General features: G+C 38.1%; 1 protein-coding gene across 7 annotated transcripts in view; it reads right to left on the bottom strand.

Annotated features, from left to right (window-relative positions):
* Positions 1-27,349, bottom strand: part of ASB4 (ankyrin repeat and SOCS box containing 4) — a 118,605-nt gene that overhangs the window by 85,463 nt on the left and 5,793 nt on the right. For 2 of the 7 annotated variants that reach the window (XM_070617551.1, XM_070617550.1), the window contains exons 2-3: positions 24,236-24,317; positions 23,631-23,702 (exon numbers count right to left, since the gene is read on the bottom strand). The exons of 1 other annotated variant lie outside the window; for it this stretch is intronic. The gene's annotated coding sequence lies outside the window, so the exon portion shown is untranslated. Of the gene's footprint in view, positions 1-1,052; positions 1,146-3,344; positions 3,432-23,630; positions 23,703-24,235; positions 24,318-27,349 lie in introns of all 7 variants that reach the window. 4 more of the 7 variants (XM_070617555.1, XM_008542817.2, XM_070617552.1 and 1 more) reach the window with 3 other exon arrangements.

Here is a 27,349-nt window from a genome sequence, read left to right as displayed (position 1 = left end):
AGGTGTTTTTTATTCTGAAATGTTATTTTCATCTTCTTTTCAAAATGGTGCCCCGAATGGCAAACAATCTGTATTTAAATGTTTGCATTATATTTCCTTGGCTATTCAAGGAATTGTGTGTGCCCAGACATTGGGTAGTCAGATTATACCTATAAGAAAATATATACCTATACAGAACAAATACTCAGAAATTGGATACCTGTAATTGGGGGAAATGTGTTTAAAATTTAAAAAAAAAAAAGAAAGAAAACTTTTCCCCAGAAGAGACTGTGCACAGTATTAGGATGGGGCTACTCTGATTCAGAATCTGTTGCCATGGTGACTGACCTGGGTGCCTCGTGTGCCCTGTAAGGGAGGCTAGTGTGGTAATTATATAAGCTGAAGTGCTGCTGAATAACCCCAGGAAGGCAGGACTGCCACAGTGCAATTTCTAGGAAACCACTATTTTAAAATTCATACATCATAATGCCTTCTTCTTTTATATGGAAATCTACCATTTTAGTAATTTTTGTATAAATCTGATAAGACTGGTATGGTGGAAAATAATATTTACAGAAATCTGAACATCAGAAATATGCCAAATGAATTGTATTATACACTAATGAATTTATTTCCAACAATTCTATTTTTTTATGAATGGACAATGAACCAGCAATTAAATGGCTTAATGTTTTTCATAATATGCCGTGTGTGACTTAGTCTTTTTCTTTAATATGTAATATATAGTGATTATAAAAGTATAAGTAGATAATTGATTAGAACAATAAATCAATGCCATTTTTAACTAAATAAGCTAAATTGGTTAAGCAAGAAGTGTAATACATATTTTTCAATGAAAAATATGTTTAAGAAGAGAAATTCATAGGAATTTTCTCATTCTTTTTCACATTTTACATTTCGCATTGTCACATGGTCACAGGCCATGCCTCTAGGAGAGAGATCATTGCTTGACACGTAAGAAATTGGTTTCTGGTGATGATATAATGTTATTATTCCTTCATTCAACAAATAGTTATTTAGGGTGAAAACTGAATATTTCACCTTGAACAGACCTTTTCACCTCCTCAGGTCTTCAGTTTCCTCATCTATAAAACAAAAGTTTGTACTAAAGGCCTTTGCAGCTCAAAAATTCCATTGTTCCAGATCTATAAGACAAAATAGTCTGAATGTCAGTCATTTAGTACTTTTACTTTGAAGTAAGAAAACTGCTATTTATTCAGCACTGACCATATCCTGACACTGTGCTAGACATCTTACTTAAATTACCTGTGGCACTGTAGGGTAGGTACTATATTCCCATTTAACAAACAAAGAAACAGGTTATGTAATTTGTATCTGTCCGACTCAAATTTCACGTACTTTGTAGTACACTGTACTGCCCTCACGCTGGTGAAGAATCTTTAGCTATTGATATGGATGGACGATTTTTTATGATGATAAAGAAATGTAAAGTATGATTGTATTACATGCGAAAAACTCTGAGAGCATTGATTTTTTTTAATTATTAAAGAATTCTGGAATCAAATGACAAAAGACGAGATTGAATTATCACGAAATACGGACTTCCAGATTCATCCAAAGGCAATGGGATGTAGAAAGTGGATGCTACTTAGTGTAAGAACAATGTTAAAAATGGGACTTGGACATTCGCTTACTGCTCATTAGTACCCACTTGTGTCAGTCATACTCAAGTGATTAATCATGGATCTAGGTCTGATCAATTGATTTTATAAAAATTAAGTGCCAGTAAAAATAATCATTGTAATGAGCACTTAAAATGACAGATATGACTCAGTGCAGGCTTTCTTCATTAACCTGAGTGTTTTTCCTACTACTCCTCTGAAAGCAAGAATTTCTCTCTCCCTGTATTTGAAGATGAGGCTGATAATGATGTTACCATTCAGGTGTCCACATTTATTTGCAGAAGCATTGTGTATTCCACAAGCTCCCTCCATGACGTACATGGTCTTCTGTTCAGTAGTTTTACATACTTTTTACCAAATGAATACTGGCTCTTTCCTCTTCTGTCCAAAGAGGCCCCCTAAGTGCTTTATAACTCAGTGAATGCAATTCTGCCTCTTTATCTTGGGACTTTTTTGCATCAAGTCCCAATGTTATACCCCATCTCGTTTTTTATTGTGTGAAAGAGTGGTCTGATGACAGATTTCATTTCCCAGAATTTATTACCTATTGTGTATATTGCGGTTCAGTCACAATGACCCCATCTGCAGTTAGGTTGAATGGGGGGCCCCACCCTGACCCAATTTAATAAAAAAATAATGAGGCCACTCAAAGCTCATAGATGTGTCAGCACTATGAAAAGGGTCCATAATCAATGCAAATGTGATGTTTTCCTGCTTTGTGGAGCACAGAGGTTTGACACCCATCTCTTTTGCTGGATCAAATCAGCCTCCCTCTTTGCTTTGAGAATCTAATGAAAGGTATGGACTCTCTTCTTCCCTCAAAAAAAAAAAAAAAATGCATGTGGCTGGATAATTTATTGAAATGTTAATTGGTGGGTTGTTTCATGCTCTATTTTTTCCTCTCTCCTGTTCCAAGAATGTGGTCAAGCCTCTTGAGATGTGAATGGTGCCCCTGAGGTTGTGCAGAGCACAACCTGCCAATCCATTCATGGGAGGCCTCCCGGAACATTCGGGAACCATTGTACTGCCCAAGGATGGGGCTGGGAGAGTATCAATAATGATCAGGCTTGGATTTCCTGTCGTCCAAAGCAGAATGGGAGCTTGAGGTCAAGTTTAATTTGATTTAAAGTTTATTAAATAATGTAATGTTTTTGCACACTTGTGTGTAGATATAAGTTCCTATTCTCTCTATAGTTCTATGCCCCTACACACAATTTTACACAGTATTTCTGAGGATTTGTGACCCCCATCCCCTAACCCACCCTACCCGACTCTCTGAGGTCAACAGTAAGAACTTTAACATTTATTAAGCGCTTACTATTGAGTTTTAACAAAGAATAATTCATGCATTTTTCATGAAGAGGAGTTAAAGGTTGAGAGGTTAAATAACTTTCTCAAGGTCTCACTAGCTGTTTTGATAGAGGCAGCGTTCGAATCCAAACGCACATGGGGTAGCAGTAAGCTATAGTGTTGCCACAAAAGCCACTGCTCTAGGATGCTGTCCTCAAGACTGGATCTTATTTCTTTTATCTTCCTTAGTTTCCTAAAAACTCCCTTGAGTAATCTGCACCCCTAAACCTGGTCATAATGTAGCCAATCTCCACACAGAGGTCAGTCAGCATTCACACGTGGACATGTGTAAAGAGGCTCCTGCTGTGTGCCATGAGTCGTTAGACCCAGCTGCCCACCATATCGTCTCACCTCTTAGAAGAACTGTGGCTTTGGCTGGCTGTTTCGCCTCTGCAGACTTCAGATTCCTTATCGGTAAAATGAGGATGATAAAAATACCTATGACATGAGATTGTTGTGTGAATTATATAAAAAGCAGGGCACATTAATTACTTGGCATAGGATCTAGTGCATAGTAAGTGTTAAATAAACAGCAACTCATTATTATAATTAAACTACACTGTTCTAATTGTGAAGACTTGCCTTTAATTGATACTTCTTTAAAAGTAGACAAAGCCTTGGGTCTGGGAGGTCTTCTGTGACTCCTTCAGGGTTGCAAATTCTTCCTTTGCACTACCAGACTATTTTGAACATATTTCATTGTTGCTTTCTGGATTCCATAAAAACCATGTTTTCACAAATCTGTTTTCCCTAACAACAGATCTGTTTTCCCTGATAGCACCTTACTGATCTTTGGCATCTCAGTATCTAGCACAGGAGTAAGCACTTAGGCCAGGGACTCCGGAGGGCATCATTCTCTTTTGTATTTATTGTAAATGGTATGCACCCCCCCCCGCCCCCCCACTCAGTTGTGCCTTGTTGTGACCTGGGTTTGCCCAGAATAAAATATGGCGATAATAATAATGATTCTGAATATAGGAATACTAGCTATGAATTCATATTTGAAATGGAAAAAGAATGAAGTACTATATTTTCAAATATTTTCCCACCTAGTATTAATCTTTCTTCTCCAATTTTATTGACACATAATTGACATATAAATATTAATCTTTTTTCTGATTCTTCTAAGGTGGCATTTAATTTTCTACTGTAACAGAAAACATAGAATATAGCAGCAGCATACCTAAAGGTAACATGCACCCGGCCATCAAGTGGGCTAAAGATTTTATTAGATGTTCTGTATAGGATTTAATTTAGAATTAAATATTGAGAAAAATAACTTATCGTTGACAATAAACATAAAACTTCCTACCTTTCCCTAGTTTGTATAAATTGAGATCATTAAAAGTCAAGATCAGTAACATCAAATGTCTTCAAAGCTGGTGCACAGAACTCCTCTACCAGCTCTTTAAATGAATTCTCAAAGGGTTGAAAGGAATCCTGATTTCATTCAATTTACTACTGGTGTGACTCATGGAGAGAAAGGTTGACTATTAACAACATAGTCAGACTTGAGGAAAGGTTTCAGAGAAAGAAAATGAAAAGCATTTAAATTTTAAAATGTAAATCAAGCTTTTAACTTTAGAAGAGAATATAATTCAGGCCAGACTAATTTCAAATTTATGATAATTTCATTAGCTGCATTGAAGCTTTCCTTGATCCAATCTTTAAAAGAGTAGTTTGCTAATTAATAATTACAAAATATGGGAGATATTTAAGGAGTTGTTTTCAAGTACTATTTGCGTTTGTCGTTTTCAAGTACCATTTGCTCACAAGCTGCTAATTATAATTTTAATTCATTTATTAATCTAGGTCTAACAGAATCTCTAGTAATGTTTTACTATTCATTACTAACATTATTATAATTACTTAAAAATTACATAATTGCATTTATGTTCAAATAATATAATTCCGAATTTTTAAGGTAATTAAATTTCATTTTCTGCTATAGGCTGTGTTAGCTTTTAATTTGCTCAAAAAAGATTTAATACACAACCCCTAAATTCATACTCTCAACTGTACAGAGAAGGATCGAACTGCTGTGAAGAAGTAAATAAGTAAAACTTTCTTACAAATATGTTGAAAACGTGTCAATTTTTTTTTTACTAAGCTACAAAATTTTTAGCCATCTGTTTTAAACTCGCACTCATCAGATAAAATAATTTGTTTGAGCTATCTAATGCAACAGGATATCTTTCTACTTTAATTAAAATCCTTACATGCCCACAACTGTCGTAATTTACTTTTGTTTCTTAAACTGTCCATGCTAATTTCAGTGGTAAAATGGTAAGTAATAGTAATTATTATGACGGACGATTAAGTTGAAGACAACTTATATCAATTCATGGTTGCTTTTCAAAATGGTAGGTATTTTTTTCTATCTCAACAGCTATATTGAGCTCACTGATCCTCTAGCTTTCCTTTTAAACCTCTGACAAATCTTTTTGGAAGTCCCCCTGAAACCCTCCTTCTTTCTCTTTTCTCTGGGTTTCCCTTGGGATTCTCACCTAAATTCTTTCTCTCCCCCCTTCTCATTCTCCTTTCATCTCAACTGTTGCCATGGAGTCAACCATAGCAACGATTCTCAAATCAATTACTGTCTGATTTCTCACAAGCAGCTCAATCCAATAGCTCAGTTTGTCTCTGTGGTATTTTTTTGTATTTGTAAAACCAGACTAATTCCAATTTTAAATATTCAAATGTTTTATTAATTGACATATGTTTTTGCTGAAATTAATATTTCTTTGCATATAATTTTGTTATCGATAAGCATGAGTTGTTAAATGAATTTTAAATAAAGTCTTAATTTTTACATTTTATACGCCTTTTTTTCCTTAAGATTGACCCTGAGCTAACATTTGTTGCCAATCTTCTTTTTTTTCCTCCTTCTTCTTCTCCTCAAAGCCCCCCAGTACATAGTTGTATGTTCCAGTTGTAGGTCCTTCCAATTGTGCTATGTTGGATGTCACCTCAGCGCGGCCTGATGAGCGGTGCCATGTCCATGCCCAGGATCTGAACCGGCGAACCCTGGGCCACCGAAGCAGAGCATGCGAACTTAACCACTCAGCCACAGGGCCAGCCCCATATAAGCCTTTTATATACAGTAAATTCACAGAAATAAACCTTCTTTATTCTATTATACTCTGGTTCTAGATGACAGATTGATCCCATGTGGAAGCCTCTCTCTTCTACAGTGAATAACTAGAAATAACAGAAAAGATGTGTGATTTAAAAATACGTCACCACAAAGGAAAACATGAATGGGTAACCTTAGAGGAATCCTAGAGAGATTTAAAAAAAAAGGAATTAAATATGAGGGAAAAACTGCTAAAACATAAATAAAAACAAGCTACTGCAAAGGGTGCTGCTCTGGAAACTGCTGGTTCCAGACAAAGTAAACACATTCCATTTTGTTCCTCCCACTAATCACAACAAAAACTCTTGGACAAAAAAAAATGTAAGACACTTACAGAAGACTCTCAAAGGAGGAGAAAATAAGGTGGAATGGCTAGGGATCTTAGGACTTGAAGAACAACCTGTCAGTGAGTTTCCTGAGTTTTTCCTTGCCTCATAAATACCTCAGCCTAGATGCTAAAGGAGCCCACAACCTAGAAGCACCAGCAGTCACAGACAGACAATAGCCCCAAGAAATGTCTGCTTTCTCTAGCCAGAGGATCAGGGAAAAGATGGTTCAACAGGACAGAAACTCTTTAACCATACCTGCCTATTTTTAGGGTGAACAGCAGGAAAAATACCACACCTGCCCCCCACCACACTGCAGGGCACTGCAGTGGCAGAGCTCTATTTTTCACCCTTCCTTCTGCAGGAATGAGGAGGTGCCCCTCCCACGGACCCTGTGGGCAGAACTCTTACTTCCATATGCCCCAGTGTAGCAATAGGCAGTGCTCCTCTCTGCAGAGCTTTTGAGCAGCACTCTGGCTTTGACTCTCTTCCTACAGGAACAGGAAGGTGAGCCTTGCCCACAGAGCCTGTGTATGGAACTCTGACTTATAACCCCCATTTCAGTTACTGGGAGGTGAACCTCCCCACATGAGTCAGAGGATGAAAACCTGCCTTTCAGACTCTGCCATGGAATAAAGAGGTGGTACCCCCTCCACCTACCCAGACAGTGCTGAGAGACTGTTGGATGCAGTGCTGTTTTCTGGGTAAAACACAAGCAGAGCAGATCAGAATAACATGACAGAGGCTTGATAAACTAAACTGACACTTGAACTATAGCACACAAAAAGAGTACCAGGAGATGCACTCTGAACCTAAATAGGTGGCTAAAGAAGAAGATTTAACAGGAACCAGGGTCTTATAACACAATGCTCAAAATGTCCAGGATAGAGTACAAAATTATTTTTCATACCAAGAACCAGCAAAATCTAAACTCAAGTGAGAAAAGACAGTCAACAGATGACAACACCTAGATGACGCAGCTATTGGATTGCCTGAAAAGATTTTCAAGAAGCTGTCAAAAGATGCTTTAATAGGAAATTGTGAAACCTTTTGAAACAAATAAAAAAATAGAAAATATCAACACAGAAATTCTAGAACTGACAAATACAATAACCTAAATACAAAACTCAGCAAATGGGCTCAACAGCAGACTGGAGATGACAAGGAAAGAATTGGTGAACTTTAAGAGAGGTCAATAGAAATGATTCAATCAAAAAAACACAAAGAAAATAATTTTTAAAAATAAATTGAGGGGCTGGCCCCGTGGCCGAGTGGTTAAGTCTGTGCGCTCCGCTGCAGGCGGCCCAGTGTTTCGTTGGTTCGAATCCTGGGCACGGACATGGCACTGCTCATCAAACCACGCTGAGGCAGCATCCCACATGCTACAACTAGAAGGACCCACAACGAAGACTATACAACTATGTACTGGGGGGCTTTGGGGAGAAAAAGGAAAAAATAAAATCTTTAAAAAAATAAAATAAATAAATAAATATAAATAAATAAATAAATAAATAAATAAATTGAGACCTAGGGACCTAGTGTATAGTAGCAAGAGATCTAACATTCATGTCATCAAAGTTTCAGAAAGAAACAAAAAAATACAGGACTGAAAAAAGTATTTGAAGAAATAATGGCTAAAACCTTCCCCAATTTAATGAAAGATATAAACCTACAGACTCAAGAAGCTGAGTGAACCACAAATGGAATAAACTCAAAGAAATCCATATCTAAATACATCATAGTCAAAATTCTGAAAACTTAAGACAAGAGAAAAGCTTTTGAAAGTAGTTAGAAAAAACCAACATATTACCTACAGAAGAACAATAATTCAAATAATAGCTAATTACTCATTAGAAATCATAGAGGTCAGAGGAAGTGGTACAAAATGTTTCAAGTGCTGAAAGAAAAGAATCACCAACCCAGAATTCCATATCCAGTGAAAATATACTTCAGGAATAAGAAGAATCAATACATTTGAAGATAAAAATTAAAAAAAAAAAAACTAAGAGAATTTATCACCAGTAGAAGAAAAGAATAGCTAAAGGAAATTCTTCACAGAGAAAGAAAACAACAGAAGGAAACTAAAAATATCAGAAATGAAGAAAAGATTATTTTTTCCTTGTAATTTTTAAAAGTTGTATTTAACAGTCAAAAGTAAAAATTATAGCAATGTATGATGTGGTTCTCAATGCATGTAAAAGTAATATTTTAAGGCAACTATGTCATAAAAGGGGAGAGTGAAGTGACCTAAATGGTGGTGATGTAGCCACATCCCACTTGAAGTGGTAAAAAATGATTAACAGTAGGGGCTGGCCCTGTGGCCGAGAGGTTAAGTTCGCGCGCTCCGCTGCAGGCGGCCCAGTGTTTCGTTGGTTCGGATCCTGGGCGTGGACATGGCACTGCTCATCAGACCACGCTGAGGCAGCGTCCCACATGCCACAACTAGAAGAACCCACAACGAAGAATACACAACTATGTACCGGGGGGCTTTGGGGAGAAAAAGGAAAAAAATAAAATCTTTAAAAAAAAAAAATGATTAACAGTAGACTGCAATAAGCTACATGTACTTATTGTCACTCCTAGAACAACCACTTAAAAGAAACTATGTGAAGAGACAGACTCACGAGATATTACAATAGATAAAGCAAAATGGTATACTAAAAAATGCTCAAGTAGCCCAAGGAGAGACAGGAAAGGGGAAACTGAGGAATAAAAAAAAATGGAGGGAACAGGGGCTGGCCAGGTGGCTCAGCAGTTAAGTGCACACATTCTGCTTCAGCGACCCGGGGTTCTTCAGTTCAGATCCCAGGTGCGGACATGGCACCACTTGACACACCAAGCTGTGGTAGGCGTCCCACACATAAAAAGCAGAGGAAGATGGGCACAGATGTGAGCTCAGGGCCAGTCTTCCTCAGCAAAAAGGGGAAGATTGGCAGCAGTTAGCTCAGGGCTAATCTTCCTCAAAAAAAAAAAAAAAAAAAAGGGAGGGAACAAACAAAACAATAAAACAGCAGACATAAATTCTGAAACCCCAATACTTACCTTAAATCTAAATGGCCTAAATACATCAATTAAAAGACAAAGATTGGCAGAAGGTATTTTTAAAAACATGACTGACTACATGATATATACCAAACTCACTTCAAATGAAATAATATAAGTAGGTTAAAGGTAAAAGGATAGAAAAAACATAGCATGCAAACACTAATCAAAAGAAAGTCAGAGTGGCTATATGAATATTAGATGAAGTGGACTTGAGAACAAGGAAAAGTTCCAGGGACAAAAGGAGACAATTACATAATGATACAAGCGTCAATTCACCAAGAAGATGTAACAATCTTAAATGCGTATGCACCAAATAAGAGAGCTACAAAGTGTACACATGAAGCAAAGAAATGAAAGGAGAAACAGAGAAATCCACGATTATAGTTGAGGACTTTAACACCCCTTTGTTAGAAACTGGTAGAAACAGTAGAAAAAAATGTTAGCAAGGATTTACAAGAATTAAAGCGTCATTAACCAGTGAAATCTAATTGATATTCTTAAGAACATTCCACTCAACGACAGCAGAATATACACTCTTTTTAAGTGTGCATGGGGCCTTCACAAGAGATTGTATCTTAGATCGTAAAATGAACCTTAACAAATTTAAAAGAATTGAGATCATAGAAAGTTTGTTCTCTGATCGTAATGGAATCAAACTAGAATTCAACAACAGAAAGATAACAGAAAAATCACAGACACTTAGAAATCAAACAACCTACTTTTAAATAATCCATGTATCAAATAAGTAGTCTTAAGGGAAATTTTTAAAAGTCAACTGAATTAAAATGAAAATGCAACTATGGAAAATCACGAGATAATCACCACATACTTACTAGAATAGCTAAAATTAAAAAAAAATGGTGACAGCACCAAATTCTGGTGAGGATCTGGAGAAACTGGATCTTTCATACATTTCTGGTGGGAATGTAAAATGGTACAGCTACTCTGGGAAACAGTTTGGCAGTTTTGTAAAAAACTAAACATCCAACGATCACATGACCCAGCAATTGCATTCCTGGGCATTTATGCTAGAGAAATGAAAACTTATGCCCACACAAAAACCTATAGATAAATGTTCATGGAAGATTTATTCTCTGTAAACAAAACCTGGAGTCAGTCTAGATGTCTTTTAACAGGTGAATGTTTAACAAACTGCAGTACATTCACTGACCATGGAAAACTACTCAGCAATTATTTTAAAATGGGCTACTGATACATGCAACAACTTGGATGAATCTCAATAAAATTTCAGCTAAAAATATCTGTGGTATGTAGCTAAAGCAGTGCTTAGAGGGAAATTTATACAAATAAAATGCTTAAGCTTTAGCCAAAGTGGCCAGTAATTGTTGCTCAGAAAGCCCTGACTGTGCAGAAACATGAAAATATTAGTTGTTTCTGCACAAATATATGATAGATTTAAATGTAAAATGTAATACTGTAAAAATTTGGAAGAAAATCTTTGTGACCTACAGTTAGGTGAAGAGTTCATAGATATGACTCTACAGGCATGATTTATAAAAGAAATAATCAATGAACTGGAGTTCATCAAAACTTAAAATGTTTGCTCTGCTAAATATCCTATTAAGAAGTTGCAAAGATAAGCCAAAAACTGGAAGAAAATATTTGCAAATTATATATGCAATAAAACACATATCCAGAATGTATAAAAACATTCTAAAGTCAATAGAGAAACAAACAATCCAATTAGAAATGGGTAAAAGATCTGAACAGATACTTTATAAAAGAAAATACATGAGTGGAAAATATGTACATTAAAAAATATTCAATACCATTAGTGTGGTAGGCAGAATAGTGGCCTCCAAAAGATATCTTCCTCGTAATCTCTGGAAACTGTGAATCTATTATCTTACTTGGCAAAAGGGACTTTGCAGATGCGATTAAGGTTCAGGACTTTGAGGCAGGGAGATTATTCTGGGTTAACCAGATGGGCTCAGTGTAATCATACGAGTCCTTAAAAGATGAGAACATTTTCTGGCTACAGTCAGATATATGTAACAACAGAACAAGGGTCAGAGAAATGCAATGCTGTTAGCTTTGAAGATGGAAGGAGGGCCACGAGCCAAGGAATGCTGCTGGCCTCAAGAAGCTGGGAAAGACAAGGAAACAGATTCTCTCCTAGGTCGACCAGAAAGGAATGAAGCCCTGCCTACACCAAGATTTTAGCTCAGTGAGACCCATGTTGGACTTCTGACGTACAGAACTATAAAACAATAAATCTGCGTTGTTTTAAGATGCTAAAGTTGTGGCAATTGTTACGGTAGCAATAGAAAACTAATACAATGAGTGAGTACAGAAATGCAAATTAAAATCATGTTGAGTTACTACTACACGCCTATGAGGATAGCTAAAATAAAAATGACTGATAGTAGCAAACACTGAAGAGGATGCAAAGAAACTGGTCTCTCCTAAATTGCTAGTGGAAATGTAAAATGGCACAGCTACTCTGGGAAACAGTTTGGAAGTTTCTTAAACTAAACATGCAACGATCACATGACCCAGAAATTGTACTCCTGGGCATTTATCCTAGAGAAATGAGAACTAATGTTTACACAAAAACCTGTAAAGTAATGTTCACAGAAGCTTTATTTGTAATTACCCCAAACTAGAAAAAATCCATATGTCCTTCAATGGATGAATAAATAAATAAGCTATGGTACATCCATACTATGGGATAATTCTCAACAACGAATAGAAACAAAATGCTGACACATTCAACAGCTTCGATGGATCGTAAGAGCATTATTCTGTGAAAAAAAAAAGTCAGGCTGAAGAGATTAAATACTGCATGATTCCATTTGCATAGCATTCTCAAAGTGACGAACTATAGTGATGGAGAACAGATCAGTGGTCGCCGGGGGTTAGGGTTGGGAACAGTGTGTGACTATTAAAGGCTAACATAAGGGACTGTATTTGTGATGATGGAACAGTTCAGTTTCCTGGTTGTAGTGATAGTAATTTGAATCTATGGGATAAAATTTTGTAGAACTACCCCCCCCCCCCACCAATAAAACACAGTACATAGCAGCATCGTTCATAATAGCCAAAAAGTAGAAACAACACAAATGTCCATCAACTGATGAATGGATACACAAAATGTGGTATATGGATACAATGAAATGTTATTGGGCAATAAAAAGGAATGAAGTATTGATACGTGCCACAACATGGACGAAAACATTAGGCAGATCTATACAGACGGAAGGTAAGTTAGCAATTGCCTAGGACTGGAGGGAGGAGAATCAAGAAAGAGTGCTGATGGGTACAGGTTTTCTTTTTGGAGGTAATGAAAATGTTCTAAATTTAGATCGTGTTGGGCGTTGCACAGCTCTGTGAATATACTAAAAATCATTGAATTGTACACTTTAAATGGGTGAATTTTGTAGCATGTGAATTGTATGGCATATAGTATATGAATCATATCTCAATAAAGCTGCTTAAAAAGAAAAGTCATGGAAAAACTGATGAAATCTGAATGAGGTCTTTACCTGAGTTAATAATATTGTACCAACATCAGTTTCCAGGCTTTGACAATGTGCTACCTACGTACGTTGTACTGAGTGAAAGGTATATGGGAATTCTCTGTACTATTTTGCAACTTCTCGTGTCTTAAAGTATTTCAAAATAAAAAGTTGTTTTTAAGAAAAACGTGTTGCTCCATGCACGTGCATGAAAGACATTTGAAGTAGGAGGGAGCCCTGGGCCAACTGACAATAAGATAACAGGATTACTACAATGGGAGCAGCCAAGTAGGTCAAACACTCCATGCTTCTTTCTGTGGACAGCAAAAAGCAAGAGCGGCGTCCAGCTTCAGGCAGCGACAATACATGTAGGGGATTCTATTGGAAAGGAAGGATGAGGGCCTTAGAATAATGGTCACACCAGGAAGAATGAGGAGTACCCATCCCAGAGACTAGCTATAGGTACACTCCAATCAGTAGTCCATTCTGCCTCTCCCCTGAAGTGACTGGAGGCAGCCTGCCAGTCCACACCCCACTTCACTTCAGTAATCTCCTCCATAGGCAGCCTGGAACAAATTGACGGAGCTTTCCCAGGATAGCCTAAGAGGACATTACAAATACAAAGATATACATAGGACCATTCATCAGCTGAGACAAGCCAGCATCATGAGAGAGGCACCAAGCGTGGGACAATGCACATACAAATAAACAGTTAGAGTAAATAGCACCAGATTTTAGAAACACCATCGTTACTTCATTTAACATATTTCTTGAGCCTCTCTAATATGTACCAGGCACTTTTTTAACTTCTGGAGATACTATGGTAAACACAACAGGCAAGGTCTCTACCGTCATGGACATTCCAATTTGTTGATCGAGACAGACAACGAAAAAAAAAACAAAATAAAATATCAGTGAGCAAAATATGTTTTGGGCAAAAATAAAGCAGAGTAAGTAAGGGGTGGAGGAGAGAGAAAGAATGTGTGTGGGAGGGTATTAAGCGCTGCTTTGAATAAGGTAGACAGGGACTATCTCTCTGATGAGGAGGTAACCTTTGAGCAGAGATCTGAGTAATACGTGAGAGCAGCCTTATAACGTCCAGGGGGAGAATGGGCAAGCAGGGGGAGGAAGAGGTGTTTGTGTTTGAAGGGCCTGAAATGTTGACAAAACTATTTGGAGCAGAATGGGCAAGGTGGGAAAAGTTCAGACAATCCACAGGGGCCTGATCATCTAGGACATTCTAGGCTGTTATAAGGATTTGTGATTTTTATTCTAAGCTTAATTAATGCAGTATGTTCCAAGAGATGCAAGAGAGAATTTTAACCAACAATTCTTTAAAAAGAATCAACCAGCAATCATGTAAACTAAAGGCCTTGTCTTTGAAATGAATCATTCAATAGATGAGTAGAAAGGCAAATGGGACACAAAAAAAGAGCAAATTAATGAGCCGGAGGAAAAACCCAAATATTTTTTCCCCAAAATATAGGACATATACACAATAAAAAGATATGAACTGAGAAAAGGAAGACAGAGACTCAAACAACCCACCCAGAAGATCCTACTTTTATCTAATAGAAGTGTTGGCAAATATTATTAGAAAAGTCCATTTAGGAGAAATGGAGAAGAGACAATATTCAAAACAATATAAATATAAACTTGAATAATTCAATTAAAAATCTTCAATTTACAAGACACAGAGCAAACTCTGTACCTAATAAAGAAATGACTACTTAACAAATACCCATGAATCATTACAAAATTTGACTATATACTACACCACGAAAGCAGAAATGCACAGTTATTTCATAAGGCTATTATAATCTCTAAATGGAAACAAGGCAAATCTTGTTCAAGAAATAAAATTAGAGATCAATCTCACTCAACATAGAGGTAAATTTCTAAATAAATATTAGCAAATCAACTCTGGCAGAATATTTAAAAAAATGACTGAGTAGAGTTTATCTCTGTATATTAAGATTGTTCACTATTTTTTTAAAAACTATATATGTAATTTACCAAGTTAACACGTTAAAGTTGAAGCAATATGATTATGTCAAATGATATAAGTAACACTTTGTATAGATTTCAACAATCATTTATACTTTTTTTTCAGGTACAAGAGATTCGTTAAGGAAGGGCTTCCTGGAGACACCTCTAAGTGAATGAGAGGACAGGGAAAGGGTAGAAGTTGAGAAAGGATGTGATTTTGTGTGAAGTCCTGGCATCGGCCTGATCCCGAGGGGAGCTCTGGAGCGTAAATTACCCCTGAGAGCACATCCCTCCTTGAGGCAAGAAAACTGTGTTGTTGGACTTCCAAACCAGTCCACCACTGGCCTCAGACCAAGGGTAATGGCCGGGTGAGGTGGGAGGTGGGGTGACCATGGAGGACACAAACTAGAAGGTACTGCTGGCTCTCCATATGGGCTGAACTGGCTCCAGAACCTGGTCACAGATGCCAGCCTTTAACTGCAAAGCACTTAGCTGGGGGCTGGGCACTCAGAGCTGGAAAAGAGATCAGCAGGGATCAGAGTGGAGCATTGACAGCACCAGCCACAGTGCCACCTCTCCAATACTGCCTGTTCTCTTCACCAGGGACCAGTTATGAGGATTTTTGTCACATTCCGCTGCAAGAGGAAATGAATAGCATCTTGTGAAAATCCTAAGATCAGCTTTTCATCATTCAGAGACACAGTTCCTTCCCCCAATGGATAAAGTGGGGGTCCCTGGAATACCTCTGTGAGACTGAGCAGCCATCCCGGTTGAAGATGACCTAGGCTATTTGAAAGCTGTGAATGGCACACTTTTGGATCTCCTGATCCTTTAGTTCAGTAATTTTCTGAGACAGGAACTGGCAGACATATGCAAAGAGTAGAGTTCCAAAGGCTGGTTGTGAGTGGCCAAACATTTCATAGAATCTGTTCAGGGACTTCCGAAGTCTGTTGTTCTCTTCCTTGGTCTCTGGTCGGCCTTTCACAGCAGGGTTGAGCCAGAAGTTCTCAGAGCTCCAGGAATCATTTTGTTCAGTGTTTAGGTTACTGGAATCTTCATTTATTCCTTCTCTGATGCTATTCCTTTCTTTATGTAGAGCCAAGTTTCTGATCTATATCATTTTCTTCTCTCCGAAGAACTTCCTTTAACATCTCTTGCATGGCTGGTAAAAAAAATTCCCTAAGTTTTTGTTCTTTTAAGAAAGTCTCCTTCACTTTAGAAGGATAATTTCACTACAGAATTCTGGGTTGGTGGTTTTTCTCTCTCAATGCTTTAAATATTTCACTTCATTCTCTTCTTGCTTGCATGGTTTCTGAGGAGAAGTTGGATGTAATTATCTTTGCTTCACTATAGATAGGGTAATTTTTTCCTCTGCCTTCTTTCAAGATTTTTTCTTTATTTTGACTTTCTGAAGGTTGAATATAATATGGCTAAGCGTAGTTTTGGTTTTTGGTTTTCTGGGTCTGTGTGTGTGTGTATCTGTCGTTTATCCTGCTTGGTATTGTTTTGAACTTCCTGAATCTATGGTTTGGGGAAAATTCTTAGTCACTATTGCTTCAAATATTGCTTCTGGTGCTTTCTCTTTTTCTTCTAATTCTGATGTTTCCTTTATGCATATATTAGATCTTTCATAGGTATCTCATAGTTCTTGGCTATTCCATTCTGGTTTTTCAGTCTTTTTTTTCCTCTTTGCTTTTCAGTTTTGAAGTTCCCATTGTCCTGTCCTCAAGCTCAGATTCTTTCCTCAGCTGTGACCAGTGCACTAATGAGCCCATCAAAGGCATTCTTCATTTCTGTTACAGTGCTTTTGATCTCTAGCATTTCTTTGTGATTCTTTCTTAGGATTCCCATCTCTCTGCTTATATTATCTGTCTGTTCTTCCATGTTGTCTACTTTTTCTATTAGAGCCTTACCATATTAATTATAATTGTTTTAAATTATTGGTCTGACAATTCTAATATCCCTGCCATATCTAACCCTGGTTCTGATGCTTGTTCTGTCTCTCCAAACTGTGTTTTTTGCCTTTTAGTATGCCTTGATATTTTTTGTTTGGTAGCTAAACATGATAGATGGGTTAAAAGGAACAGCTGTAAGTAGGCCTTTAGTGACACGGTTCTGAGCTGTGGGAGGAGGGCGAGTGTTCTGTGGTCCTGTGACCAGGTCCCAGTCTTTTGGTGAGCCTACACTCCCACACTGCCAACTTCACCATGCTTCTCAGTTTTCCCCGCACTTTGGTGGAACAGCATGGCTACAGGAGACTGGAGGTGGGTATGTCCCTTCCGAGGGGGTTAGCTCTGGTGAAATAGTCTCTCCTGAGGGCAACGTTTCTTAAGAAGAATAAAATGCAAGGGCATATTTTGAAATTGTTACTTTCCCCCTTCTCCCTGCTGGAAGCACAGGGAGATTTCACTCTGATATTCACTGTGAGAACCTGGTTGAACTCCTAAAGGTAAAACTCACAAAAGTGTGGGCATGCCCCTCTATGACTGAGACCCCCCGGAGTTATTAATTCTTGGACTTGTCCACACTAAGCCTTTAGCAATTCATGAATTATTACAGCTCAAGTTTTCCTGCCACAACGCTGATTCCCAAAGAGGTTTCTGCTCCAGTAAATTGTCATTCTCTGTATCCACCTGTCTCTCTCTCCAATTCAGGGACCTCATTTCTCTGATGGATCTAAATAGAGTTCTTGATTTTTCAGTTTGTTCAGGTTTTTACTTCTTGTTAGGATGGAGTGGTGACTTCTAAGCTTCTTTAACTTAACGAACGAAAAGGTACCTATCAGAAACCTAATCCATATTTAATGATAGAATTTTAGAAATGTCTCCGTTAAAGTCATTTCTTCTCTTTTTACTAATATTCAGTGTTTCTTGGAGGGCTTAGATAATGCCAAAAAAGAAATACGTTATATAAATACTGGAAAGGAGAGAGAAAACTTTCTTTACTTGCAGAAAATATTATTTTCTACTAAAAAATCCAGAGCAATAAACTAACAAACTCTTAGAAGTACAAAAAAATCAGAAAGGCATAGAATACAAGATCAATTTTTTAAATAATCTTTCTATATATCGGTCAAAACAAAGTAGAAAATAAATTTTTAAAAAGATCTCTTTCACATAAGCAATAAAATCATAAAGTATTTAGAAATAAAATTGATTTAAAATATGTGTAAGACCTTTGTGGAGCAACTATGAAACTTTATTGAAACATAAAAGAAGACTTGAATAAATCAAAACATGTTCATCATTTTATTAAAAGTCCTAAATGATGAAAAAGATAGAGAAAACAAAGTACAAATGGTCGAAAGGAAGATTTAAAATTGGTCTCTTTTGCAGTCAATAATATTGATCATTCATAAAATTAAAGTGAATCCAAGAAGAAATCCAAAACGTTTCTTGAATTTTCAGCCTAGATATACGATTTACATACAAAAACTAATATATTTTCTATATCCAATTAGTAACTAATCAAAAATATGTTAGAAAAAAGTAAGTTCCTATTTGTAGTGTGTTGAATAGTATCCTCCTCAAAATTCATGTTCACCCAGAACCTCAGAACATGACTTTGTTTGGAAATAGGGTCCTCACAGATAGAACTATTTAAGGATCTCGAGATAAAAATCATTCGGGATTTAGAATGGGTCCTAAGTCCAAAGGCTGATGTCTTTATGAAAGAAAAGACAGGGAGGTTTTTGAGACGCAGGAAAGAAGGGCCCATGAACATGGAGGAAGAGATTAGTTAGGCTTCTACAAACCAGGGAATGCCAGGAGCCAGCAGAAAGGTGGAAGAAGCAAGGGAGAATTCTCTCCTAGAGCCTTTGGAGGTTGTGTGACCCTGCCCACATCTTGATTTCGAACTCCCGTCCTCCAGAACTATGGGAGAATAAATTTCTGTTGTTTGAAGCCATTGAGTTTGTAGTAATTTGCTATGGCAGTCTTAAGAAACTTGTGCACCATTTATGATACCACAAAAACTGTAAGTTGCCCAGGGATAAATCCAATCATGTATGTGCACAATATTAATGACTAAAATTCATGTATTTTTACATAAAGGCCAAAAGAAGACTTAAATAAATGGCTAAATCCCAAATTCATGGATGATAAGATTTACCATTTTAGAGATGTCAGTTCTCCAAAAATTAATCTATAAATTCAGTATATCCCATGTCTAATGTCAATAGGATTTTTCATAATCTTGTACATGCTAATTATAAAATTTGTATGGAAGTGTAAATTTTTAAGAATAATCAAGATATTTTAAGAATAACCAGTGAACTGGGCTGGGGCAATACAATTTGTTCAATGAAATGTGCAATTGGATTACAGATCTATAACGATTTAAACAGTGTGTTATTGGTACAACAAGAAAAACAAATCAATATAAAAAAGAATAAAGATTCTAGAAACAGACCGATGAATATATAAGAAGGTCAGACTGTAGGAGAATTACAATGACAAATGAATATCCAAAAAGATAGCTGGCCTCACAAAGATTCAGAAGAATACAAACAAAAAGGAAAATAAAATACCTTTTTTCATGCAACATTCTGGCAAAAAATAAAATGTTCAATAACATCAATTGATTGGTAAGGATTAGAGGAAAGGTATTTTCATATTGCTAAAGTGTTAAATCTGTATAGCCACTCTAGACAACAATTAGGCAGTGCAGTAATCAATTAAAACTAAATATATGCATATTCTAAGATTCAGCAAATCTATTTCTAGACATTTACCTTATAGAAACACTTGTACTTACGCACAAGAAACCACATTCAAGGTTATTTATTGCATAATTATTTGTGATGGCAAAAAAATTATGAACAATCTGACTATCTATTGATTAGAAACAGTTAAATAAACTATGGTACATTCAGGCAGTGGGATATTATGCCTCAAAGAATGAAGAACTACTATGAGACTAGTAACATGGAAAATAGACATAGGCGACCACTTGTTCAGAGATATAATTTAAATATCTGTAAGAGTTTTGTGGGTCCTTAATGATAGACAATATTGATAGACAGTATGTGAAAAGAATTCAGGTAGAATTCATGCAAGCTCAAAGGTCTTTAGAGTTAAATGGAAATACATTTAATTATTTTCACCTTAGAAATTCAAAATTCAATCAAATGATGGTGCCACCTGGATAGGATTTTACAGCCTAATCTGTTTTAAATGATAAGTAAATGTGATGGTTAATTTTACATGTCAACTTAGTTGGCCCACAGTGCCCAAATATTTGGTTAAACATTATTCTGGATGTTTCTGTGAAGGTGTCTTTTGGATGAAATTAACATTTAAGTTCGTGGACTTTGAGTAAAGTAAATTACCCTCCATAATGTGGGTGGGCCTCATCCAATCAGGTGAAGGTCTTAGTAAAACAAAGACTGATCTCCCCTGAGCAAGGAGTTCTGTTAGCAGACTGCCTTTGGTCTCGGAAAAGGTTAGGGAGATTTTTTTTTTTTTTTAATTTAAAGATTGGCACCTGAGCTAACAACTGTTGCCAATCTTTTTTTTTTTCTGCTTTATCTCTCCACCCCCCTGTACATAGTTGTACATCTTAGTTGCAAGTCCTTCTAGTTGTGGCATGTGGGACACCACCTCAATGTGGCCTGACGAGTGGTGCCATGTCCACGCCCAGGATTCAAACCCTGGGCAGCCGCAGCGGAGCCCGCGAACTTAACCACTCGGCCACGGAGCTGGCCCCAGGGAGATTTTAATTTTATCAGTAACCTTCGAATATTTTGCAGTGTCAAAGCATTCATGTGTTGCTTGTGTAAGTAAAAGTAAACTAAAGAAAATCCTTTGTCATGTGTACCCATTTTCGTTTCAGCAATCGAGGTCAACATACTTCCATCTCTACGTTGTCTCAAAACAAGTCTGTATCAGATGGAGTTAGCCTTACTCCTTTTATATGAACACAAAGCCATTCTCTGAGCACTACCGTTTTCCAACCACCCTCCTACTTGAGGGGCTTTATAGAATGGGTAAAACAAAAAAATACAAACACAACTTGGAATGTAATTTTGGTCCTAATGTTGAGAATTGCTTTGTATTTGTCAATACCACCATTGCAAAGGGTAAAACATCGTATGATGGTGTAGGGAGTATCAGTGAAAGTAGGAAAGCATGCTTGGAAAGGGGCTCTGGGGTGGGGAGCTACTGACCTACACGATCATATTTTCCAAGTGTAGCCTGGAGAAAACACTTGTTATTTTCAAAGAGCTGAAGGCAGAATTCCTCTCGAAGAGCTAAGACTCTTGTTTGCTTGCTGGCAAAAGAACCTGCAGCCAGGTTGGCTGTAAAATGATAGGATTTGAGGCACGGTCCAGAAGAGAAGGCAGAACAGAGGGAAGTTTAAAATCCTTGGCATAAAGATCTCGTCCTAGGGCAAAACTGTGAGGGTCCTAACATTGAAGCAGAGTGTCCTTGGATCAAGGTCCTTTCAGAATGATCATCTATGATCTTGTCTTGAAGAACAAAAAAATAAAGTGGCATTACTAGAGTCTGTAAACAAAAGTTTTTGGAAGATGAGATAATTAAAATAACTGCTGTCTGTTAAAAACTTGTGCTTAGAAAATTTTATTTGGTTGTAAAATTATGAGATTTTAAATTTTACTTATTGTTATTTTTCTTAAGAAACAGGTCAGCAGTACATATTGTCTTCCGTGGCTAAGGCTTTAGTAAGATCTGATAGGATTACAAAACTCCTGCTAAAATTATGTGTAAAAAGTTGCCCAGCACAGGAGACAGCCTCATCCTGACCTGGAAACCAGAGCCAGGAAAGAAAGACCTGATCCAAGTTTTCTTTGCTCCAACATGTTAAGCCTTAGAAGAGGGAGAGTCTCAGGCTATCCAGATGAGACACCCAACTCCTGGGCAGAACTGAATTCTACAGGACCTTCCAGGTAATCATGGCTCTTCCCCTGCCAGAGGGTCTCGTCTAGGGGTGGTGCAATAAAGATCATTTCCATTCCCACATAGCCAGGGTGTTAGGTACAATTAATCAATGAAAGGCCAATTGGGTTTATTTACAGAGAATCATCCTGTAGTGCTCTCCTGGGACAATAAAAAAACACAGAGACTTGTGTTTCTGCCCTTGGAAACTCGAGAAAAAGAAAGAGGTGCTGGGAAAATGGATTGATGGCCCAGCAAAATGGTGGGACAGTTGGGTGCAAGTAGGAACTAGGACCAGAGAGAAATGTCCATTGATGAAGATGACTGGGAGACAGGAGAAGGCTACATAGAATGAGGATACTTAATAATAACTTTTATACTGTGCTGTGATGTGATGTGACTTTCCTCCATCCCCCACCTACCCAAATCTTCAGCGCCATGTGCATTAATTGTTCTAACGGTTCTTGGTTGATCATTAAAGGAAAGGGCAGGGAGCTGCATACCATAGGATGAAGGGAAGAGAGGAGACACAGGAAACAAGACACAGAGCAGAGGTGGAGAATTCCAAGCAAGCAAGAAAGAAGGGTGATATAAGCCCTTGAACTTCATGCCAAGGAATCTTTGGAGAGATTTAAAGTAGCAGAGTATGTGAGATGGGGCTTGAGCAAATATAAAAAAATATATTAAAGAGAAAGATAACTCCAGAGTCTGGAGGTCTGCAGACCATCCAGGAGGCTGTGATGTGGATTACACAATCACTGACAGCAGACTTAGAGAAATGAAGCGCTCAAACGATGGGTCTATGTACTCCAGTGGACTCAGATTCATTATCTACCTATTTACCCATCTGTTTATCCAACTACATATCATTTATTTTATCTATCAACTTATCCACTTCCAATTTTCCTCAATATCACTATTTCCTTTAAGACTTTAATGATTTCTTCAATGCTTAAATAAATTTCTTTTCTAGTTAATAATAGTGGTAGAATTAGTAAACACCAGTGCAGTCTATGGCCACACCAACCTAAACCCAACAAAACACACAAATTCCGTGGAAGCAGAATTGGGTGGAGTAAAGAAAAAGTGCTTTCTCTTGTTCCTTCTTTGCTGAAAGAAAGTGGCTTACCAAAGATTTAGGAGATTGCCTGGGTGAGTTTTCTGTAGTCCCTGGGGTGCCATGGGGACAATTTTGGGTCCCAGGTCAGCTCCAGAGTGGCCCTTGGGCTTGGAGGAGGTCAGCAGTCAGTGCTCATGGACTATCCCCAGCCTGGAGTCTGAGCGGACGCTGCTGCCCCCCAAGCCCGCCATCTCCTTTCACCTCTTCCGCCTGTGCGCTCCCCACTGTCCAATTCTGTCCGGATTCCTCCACCAGGAATTTTCCATCATCCCACTGGCCTGCCTGGACACACTCCTGTGCTTTCTTGTGGCTTATGGCCCTCCATACAGTGTCTCACATTGCTAGAATTGGCTTCATTCTCTACCCTTGAGACACTCAAGTAACTTCAATTCTTCTCACACAGAAGAGTCGTAAGACTTTTTAAGATTTTTAAAAACATATATATCAGTGTCAAAGAATGTAAAAGAGGTTATTGTAAATGAAACATAAGGTTACACAGAATACTGAGGACTTAATTTAGCATTCCTCTCCATCTCTGCGATTAATTTTACTTCATGTAAACAGCCATTATGTTTTTAAGTCATAAAATGTAGAACCAGCATATATGATAATCACTGTCTATGTTTAAAATAAGAAATAGGCCTACCTCTAACTCCTATGCCACAAGTAAGCTTGTCTTCTCCCTAAGGCACCCAGGCAAATTCAAACTCTGCAGCTTCTATAAAATATAAAATAATGAAAAGAAAATGTACAGGCTTAAAAAGAAATAATGATAATAATAATAAAACACTGCTTGCAGGAAAAATAAATGAAATATAGAAAATGAAACACGTCTCCAAAAGTAATTCCTTAAGACTTTCATATCTATTCTCCTAAAATAATGCATATCAAGTAAAATCGAAATTCGTCTTGCTTGTCTGTGCTGTACACACATAGTTCACTAGCAAAGGGGATGTGGTTCCTGGAAATGGGAGCATTAACGGAGCAAGCAGTTTCCTGGTCTGTATAACACTGCCCCTACACAGACAGTCCTTGAACTGTCCCATTGCCCATCACTGTCCCTTCTCTGACCCCAGCAATGGTTGCTTTCAGCTTCCATTCATTAAAATGCTGGCCTGTCCTCCCAGGCTGCAGTCAGGTTCATGATGTCCCTGATAACATCAAGGACTAGCCCCAGAATCTGATAGTCACCTGGTTAATCTTCACCTCTGTTCCTCAGACATTTCCCTGAATGGGCTCTGAGTCTCTCACCTAAAACTGAAATCCTCCATGATACTTGTCCTTTGTTTCCTGTGGCAGGCCCAGTTCCATCACTTGCACCCCATTTATCAGCCTGTCCACCAAAACAAAGAATAAATGGTAGGAAAGGGTACTCAAAGGAAGAAATAATGCATGTTTCAGAAAACGCACTCACCTGAAGAAATTAGCAGAAAAGTTTTCACTAGTTCTTACTAGATAAGAAGATATGGTCACCCTCAGAATGTAGGAAAAATATATATACCTACAGTATACTATGGTGGAGTTATATATATATTATTATACATTATTTCAGTGAAAAAACACATTATAAAGAATCAGTACTAGGCAAAGTGGAATTAAATGGAGTATGTGTGTAGTGAAAGGTAATCGTTTTTTAAAAAAGAGAAGTCAGGGGCAGGCCTGGTGGCATAGTGGTTAAGTTCACATGCTCCACTTGGGCGGCTGGTGGTTCACAGGTTCAGATCCTGTGCACGGACTTAAGCACCGCTCATCAAGCCACACTGTGGTGGCATCCCACATAAAATAGAGGAAGATTGGCACAGATATTAGCCCAGCAACAGTGTTCCTCAGACAAAAAAAGGAAGATTGGTAACATACGTTAGCTCAGGGTCAATCTTCCTCACAAAAAAAAAAAGAAAAAGAAAGAAAGAATTCAGACATCAAAACAAGGTCAAAGAATTTTCAAAGGTGGAGTACCAGAGAGAATGAGCTAAAAAGATAAGAAGTGGTGATTGGAAAATGAGATCTTAAAATTGAGATTTTGGAGGTGTTGCAATTACTGGTAATGATAAAATCTTAAAGTCTAACAATAGGAGTAGATGGCAAAGTAGGGCAGAGACGAAGGAATGGGAGGAAAGGAGGTCATGGAACTGAAAAGTTGGGTCTGGAAAGGATACATATGTAGATGTTATAATTACCAGGAAGTTTGGCAGTGTAATATAAAAGGGAGTGATTGTGAGCCAGGAGCTAGAACCTTCTAGGACAGATGGGAAAGTGTCTTGGGGTTCGGGGTCAGCAGATAACACAAAAAGCTGAAGAGGATGTTTAGAGAAGACACTGAGGATATAGAGGATTTGGTTATGACTGACTATGAGTTCCACAGGACACAGCGAAAGGCTTGGGGGCATGGGGATTAAGGAGATGGGAGAAAGCACTCAGCCATATGGGAAGAGAGCCTGTAGGATGAAGGTTGACTAGGGAGCCTGGGCTTTTCATGGTGACTGCATAACATAGGAATAAAGGGCCTAATGAGATTGGCCCTTTATTGGAGGTGAGGCAGTGGGTGTTGAAAAAGAGAGAGGTCTTCCAGAACCATGCTCCAGGGCTCTCATGGCACTCCTGCAAGTGAAGGTATAGAGACCAGGAGAGGGGCTGACTTATGCCAAGCACAAATAACTCTGGAGATTTCTTTCCAATCCCCCCTACCTCCATCTTCCACATGGTTCTCAGTCCCTATGGAGGGATGGCAAATAGGTTTCATCCTCCATGCATAGGGAGTGACTGCCTGGATCACCAAAATATGAAGAACTTCAAGGCCACATCCAGATTCAGGAGAAAAGGAAAATGGCCATCTCTAAGCCAGCATCTGCTTTCCTCACTTTAAAGTGATCTCTAACACTCAATTCAATTGTTATCTCCCCATCCCCTTCCCACTTTTCAACCTGCCTCCTAGCCACTTTCACAGCCATAAAGCTTTTGGGACTTTTACGTATACCACTTCACTTCAGGCTATAACCTCAAACCTTCCTGAAGCTCATCCACTCAGCTTGCTGCCTTCTCTGCTAATGATCTCCAAGTCTCCACGTCCAGACAAGACTTCATTCCTGAGCACCAGAAACTTGTCTGCAATTGTCTCCTGGGCTTCAAGCATATCAAATGGACTCATCAAACTGCTCCTGTCCCTGCCACCGCAATCTGTTCCTCTCGCACTCCAGTTAGCGTAACCCCATTCAGCCATTTGAAAAACCCAAGCCATCCTCCTTTCCCCAACATTTTATCAGTCACCCATTTCTATCCATTCAATCTCTGAAATTCCTTAAATCTGCCGCCTCTCGTCCCCACTGCCTCTACCTTGTTCACATCTGTATCTTTTCTCAAGTAGACTTGGGAAGTATACTCCCACTCGCCTTCCCACAGCCATCAGCGTGACCTTGGTAAAACATGAATGTTTCTCTCTTCCTTAAAACGCTTTGATGGCTTTACATCACATACAGAGAAAGATCAAAGTTCCTAGCCTTTGACACGTAACATTGTATATGTTTGTCCAGGTGCCTCTCTCTCTCACTAGACTATGACTGCCACCAAGTCAGGAATGTCTGACTCTTTGATTTTTGAATTCCAGTACGGAGATGCAGAACATGATAACATTAAGTGAAGCAATTCAAACAGGCAGAGGAAAAGTATAAAAAGCAACCTAGTTTTAGACTGTCCCTCACGAGAGTTGACACGAGTCGTTCTCTACAACTCTCACTACCAGCTCATTCATCTCTGCTCTAGCAAAGGAACAGAAATCTTTGTATCTGACGATTAACAAAAGATATATCAGGGGTGGAAATGGGATCTTAATATTTTTTTATATTGGATTCTGGCTCTGCCATTTTCCAGGTATATAACCCTGGGCAAGATACTTAACCTCTGGCCTCAGTGTCGTCACTTATAAATAATAATTGCACCTAAGTCAAATGGTTGTTATGGGGATTAAATGAGGTAGTGTATGTAAAGTATGCAGAATAGGAAATGCTCAGTGAAAAAAGTTGCGGTTGTAACTTTGAAAGACGTTCAGGTATGGTTTATTAGTAACTAGAAACATTATTGCTGTTAGAATATGGAAAACATGTATGTATTTCCTAGAATGGGGGAAACATGTCTCTACTTTTTTTTTTTTTTTTTTTGCTTAAGGAAGATTAGCCCTGAGCTAACATCTGTGTCAATCTTCCTCTATTTTAAATACAGGATGCTGCGACAGCATGGCTAATGAGTGGTGTAGGTCCGTGCCCAGGATCCAAACCTGCAAAGCCAGGCCACTGAAGCAGAGTATGCCGAACTTAACCACTACGCCCCGGGGCCGGCCCCTACTTTTTCCATAAAGTTCAGCCTTTCAGAGTC

The sequence above is a fragment of the Equus przewalskii genome, chromosome 4, assembly GCF_037783145.1.
Source record: "Equus przewalskii isolate Varuska chromosome 4, EquPr2, whole genome shotgun sequence".
In the NCBI taxonomy this organism is placed as follows: Eukaryota; Metazoa; Chordata; class Mammalia; order Perissodactyla; family Equidae; genus Equus; species Equus przewalskii.
The sequence above is the reverse complement of the archived record's forward strand: the minus strand, read 5'-3'. Positions and strand labels throughout refer to the sequence as shown.